Source organism: Primulina eburnea, chromosome 3, assembly GCF_022965805.1.
Source record: "Primulina eburnea isolate SZY01 chromosome 3, ASM2296580v1, whole genome shotgun sequence".
NCBI lineage: Eukaryota > Viridiplantae > Streptophyta > Magnoliopsida > Lamiales > Gesneriaceae > Primulina > Primulina eburnea.
Genome location: NC_133103.1, coordinates 19,282,070 through 19,287,448, shown reverse-complemented (window position 1 = coordinate 19,287,448; position 5,379 = coordinate 19,282,070). Strand labels below are relative to the sequence as shown.

At 39.2% G+C, this 5,379-nt stretch overlaps 1 non-coding gene across 1 annotated transcript; it reads left to right on the top strand.

Moving 5' to 3' along the window:
* Window positions 1-4,361: 4,361 nt before the first annotated feature.
* LOC140828734 (small nucleolar RNA R71) lies at window positions 4,362-4,467 on the top strand. The gene has a single exon (XR_012117301.1). It is a non-coding gene; the product is annotated as a small nucleolar RNA R71 (small nucleolar RNA).
* Window positions 4,468-5,379: the final 912 nt, after the last annotated feature.

Genomic DNA, 5,379 nt, shown 5'->3' with positions numbered 1-5,379 from the left:
CCATACCATCGCGACTTCAATTTTCCGGGAAACAGTCGCAACCTGGAGTTGTAGAGCAGGACATTTTCACCTTCCTTGAATTCCCTTTCAATGATTCGCCTGTCATGAGCCCTCTTTGTCTTTTCCTTGTATGATAGTGCAAGATCATATGCCAAATTCCGCAATTCCTCCAACTGGTCCAATTGAAGCAGATGTCATTCACCTGCATCAATAAAGTTAAGGTTCAGTGCTTTTGTTGCCCAATATGCCAATGCTCTAACTCTACAGGTAGATGACATTCTTTACCAAACAATAACCTATATGGTGTAGTGCCTATAGGTGTTTTGAAAGCATTCTTATATGCCCAAAGAGCATCATCTAACCTTACAGACCAATCTTTTCGATTGACACCTACTACTTTTTCTAAAATCCGCTTGATTTATCGGTTAGTCACTTCCGCTTGACCACTCGTTTGGGGGTGATGTGGGCTAGAGATCTTGTGTGTGGCACCGTATTTTCTCAAAAGTTTTTCAAATAATTTGTTGCAAAAATGGGTGCCACCGTCACTAATGATTGCTCTTGGTGTTCCAAATCTGTTAAAAATATTTTTCTTCAAAAATTTCAAAACCACTTGAGCATCATTAGTGGCATATGCTTCTGCCTCTACCCACTTTGACACACAGTCAACCGCTACCAAAATATATTTTTTCTTGAACGAACTCGGAAACGGTCCCATGAAGTCTATCCCCCACACATCAAAAACCCAAACCTCAAGAATATTATTTAATGAAATTTCATGACGGTTAGAGATGTTACTTGTATGTTGGCATTTATCACAGGTAATTACATAAGAACGGGCATCCTTAAAGAGAGTTGGCCAATAAAAGCCACATTCGAGTACTTAGATGCCGTCTTTGTTGGTCCAAAATGACCACCTACCTCACGGTCATGGCAATGGTTGAGGATTTGACCAAACTCCTCCTCTGCAACACATCTTCTTATCATGGAATCTGCACAAATCTTAAAAAAAATGGTTCCTCCCAAAAATAATATTTCATGTCAGAGAAGAATTTCTTTCATTGGTGAAAAGATAGATTTGGTGGTGGTGTGCCTGTGACAAGAAAGTTAGCAAAATTTGCATAACAAGGACAGTGTTTTACCTCAAACAGTTGCTCTTCAGAAAACCAATCATTAATAGCATGATCTACACAGTCATTACTAATAAGCTCCAGTCTAGAAAAATGGTCCGCCACCACATTCTCCACACATTTCTTATCTTTTATTTCAAAGTCAAATTCTTGCAAAAATAAAATCCACCTAAGTAGGCGTGGCTTTGCATCTTTTCTAGCAATTAAATATTTCAATGCCGAGTGATTTGTGTAAACAATTACTTTGGACAAAACAAGATATGCATGAAATTTGTCAAGCGCAAATACTACTACAAGTAATTTCTTTCCAGTTGTTGCATAATTCAATTGAGCCTCATCTAGGGTCTTACTTGCGTAGTAAATTGTATCAAACACCTTGTTTTGCCGCTGGCCAAGCACAGCCCCCACTGCAGTATCACTGGCATCGCACATGACCACGAATGGTAGTTCCCAATCTGGTGCCACCAAGACAGGAGCCGTCACCAAGCGCTCCTTCAAATCCTCGTATGCATGTAAACAGTTCGAATTAAAATCAAAAGGTGCATCTTTCATAATTAAGGAAGATAGAGGTATGAATATTTTAGAAAAATCTTAGATAAAACGACGATAAAAACAGACGTGGGCTAGAAAACTTCTAACTCTCTTTATGGATGCCGGAGGTGGTAGGTTCTTGATAACTTCAACTTTTGCCTTATCATCCTCTATTCCATGCCCTGATATCTTGTGCCCCAATACTATTCCTTCTCGTACCATAAAATGACACTTTTCCCAATTTAGTACCAAATTCGTCTCCTCACATCTCATCGATATCATCTTCAAATTCTGCAAACAATCATCAAAAGAAGAGCCAAAAATCGAGATGTCATCCATAAAAATTTCAAGTAAATTTTCTATCATATCATGAAATATAGCGGTCATGCATCGTTGAAAAGTAGCAGGGGCATTACAAAAACCAAAAGTCATTCGTCTAAAAGCAAAAATGCCATAAAGACAAGTGAAAGTGGTTTTATCTTGGTCCTCGGGCGCAATCATGATTTGGTTATACCCTGAATACCCATCTAAAAAACAATAAAACTCATGACCCGCTAACCTCTCAAGCATTTGATCAATGAAGTGCAGTGGAAAGTGATCTTTACGGGGATCATCATTTAATTTCCTATAATCAATGCACACACGTCATCCCATAACTGTCCTAGTGGGTATTAATTCATTTTTTTCATTTGTGATCACAGTAATTCCCACCTTTTTTCGACACACACTGAACAAGACTTACCCATACACTATCAGATATAGGATAGATAATACCTGCATCTAGGAGTTTGATAGTTTCTGCTTTTACTACTTCTTGCATCTTTGGATCCAATCTTCTCTGAGTTTGAACAAGAGGTGAGTACTCGTCTTCTATCAAGATCTTGTGCATGCAGACTGATGGATTGATTCCTTTGATATCCGCCACCTTCCACGCAAAAGCACTCTTGTGCGCTTTCAAAACTTCCAATAGTTTGTCCTCCATCATATTTGTAAAAGCAGCAGAAATAATGACAGGTAAAGTGTTATCCTCACCTTGGTATACGTACTTTAGGTGTGGAGGCAATGGTTTGAGCTTAAGCGTCGGTGGCTCCTCCAGGCATGACTTCTGAGGGATCAAGTCTCTTCGATCTCCCAAGTCCTCTAACCTCATCCTTATTTGCCTCTTCCATGGCTGGTTGGCATTGAGGTATGCCACAATTCATCTTCTCTCAATTCGGTAGTGAGAGTGGCTTCCAAAGTGTCCATAAGAGCATTCTGCACATAGTTAGATTTAGAAGCATCAATTCTATAACAACTATCATAATGCAGTGTGTGCTTAAGTGCATTAAAAACATAAAATGTAATCTCTTCCTCCCCCACTCTCAATCTCAACTTTCCTTCTTGAACATCAATGAGGGCCTTGCCAGTTTCATGGAATGGTCTTCCCAAAATCAAAGGCATCTCCATATCCTCCTCCATGTCGAGCACCACGAAATCTGCTAGAAAAATAAATTTGTCCACTTTCACTAGCACATCCTCAATCACTCCTCGTGGATACTTGACAAATCTGTCAGCTAGCTATAAGGACATCCTGGTTGGCTTAGGCTCTCCTAATCCGAGTTTCCTGAATACAAATAAAGGCATAAGATTAATACTTGCTCCAAGATCACACAAAACTTTATGGAAAACAACATCATCAATCATGCAAGGATTAGAAAAAATCTGCGGGTCTTTTAGTTTCGGTGGGATTTTGTTTTGCACCAAAGCAGAGCAATTTTCAATTAAGTTCACCGTCATGTGATCCTCCAACTTCCTCTTGTTTGCTAAAATATCCTTCAGAAATTTAGCATAGCTTGACATTTGCATCAGAGCATCAGCAAAGGGAATATTGATGTGCAATTTCTTGAATACTTCTAAAAACCTACCGAATTGTGCATATGTCCCTCTAGCCTCTAAGATCTTTCCGCTCTTCAACTCAATGACCTTCAATTTCTCTTTTGGATTGTTCTCTGTATTACTTGGCTAGGTGCCCGCCTCTCTGCTTGCTATCATCTTCGCTAATTGTCCAATTTGATTTTCTAGCCAATTATCGGTGCATCTTGGTTTTGGATTCTAGTTTCGGTAGATGAGATGAACTTAGACATCATCTGCTCCAAATTGGACTTCTCTTCTCTAGGAGGATCAAATATGTACATCAGTTGTTTCCCATATGGTTGTCCTCCTTGTGGTCGATTCTGACTGTTTTGACCACCCCATGAGAAGTTGGGATGTTGCCTCCATCCAGGATTGTATGTGTTCGAATAAGGGTCATTCCTTGGACGGTTTTGGACTCCCACTTGATTCACAGGTGCCCCTTCTGGCACATAAAAAAGACCACTGTCTTGACAGTCCTTAACATAGTGTTCTCCTCCGTATTTTTCACAAAATATCTCTTGCAGACGCATAGCCGTACCACCCATATTCAAACCATCCAGTTTCCTATTCAAGACATCAAGTTGTGCAGTAATAGCGGAAAGGTCAGTTACCTGGTGAACTCCTGCACTTCTTCGTTGGTTGTTCCTTTCAGATTGAGGATGATAGTTGCTAGTAGCCATCTCCTCCAATAACTCGCATCCTTCCTCAGTAGTTTTTCTCAAGAGGTTTCCACAAGCAGCAACATCTATCATAGTACGATTAGGAGTAAGCAAGCCATAGTAAAAGGTTTGAACAACTAACCAAAGTGGCAGTTCGTGATGAGGGCATCTTTGTAATAGATCTTTGAAACGCTCACATGCCTCATATAAAGATTCCTACTCGAATTGAGCAAATGTGCTGATTTCTGCCCGCAGCTTCATGGTATTAGATGGAGGAAAGTATTTAATGAGAAACGTTTTCGCCATGTCCTCCCATGTGGTGATTGAACCTACAGGCAAACAATTCAACTATGTTTTAGCTTTATTAACATAATGAGAAAGGAAATAAACACAACCTAACAGCATCATCAGAAACTCTATTAAATTTAAAAGTATCGTAAATTTCAAAAAAATCTGCAATGTGCGTGTTTGGATCATACACTGCAGATCCTCGAAATTGGAATGTATTCTGAATCATCTGGATTATGGATGGTTTGATTTCGAAGTGATTTGCCCGCACAAATGCCTCACAATGCTGGGGCATGCACCATCCAAAGAAGGCTATGCATACTCTAGCATCGGTATGCGGCGTGGCATCTCAACATGTCTATTATCACGGTGTTCCTCCTCATGCTCGTGCTCGTGCCTCTCCATCAGTTCCTTCAGTCTCTGCTGTTGTCTTCCCCTGCGGAAAGTTCTTTCAATTTCAGGGTGAAACTTCTCAAGCTCCACGTCAAGTGACTTTGGCATGTACTGAAAAATATATCTGTAATAGAATATGGAGTGTTAGCTCAAGAAAAAAAATAAAATAATGCTAAAGGAAATAACTAAAAATAAAATTGTGAATTAACAGTCCCTGGCAAAGGCGCCAAAAACTTGATCGAGCAAAATTTGCACTGTGGAATCCTTAATAAAAATATGGTTTTGTATGCTAAAAAATTAGTCGCAAGTGCATGATGTCAAGTAATAGTATAATGTACGTGAGTACGAGTATCGTTCCACTGAATACTGTATTTGACAATTATTATTTCTAGTTATCAAATCTTTAGCAACGAAAATTTGATTGATCGATTATTACTACTATGCTCAATTAAACATGCAAATAAACAAATCCAATAATTGAATAATGA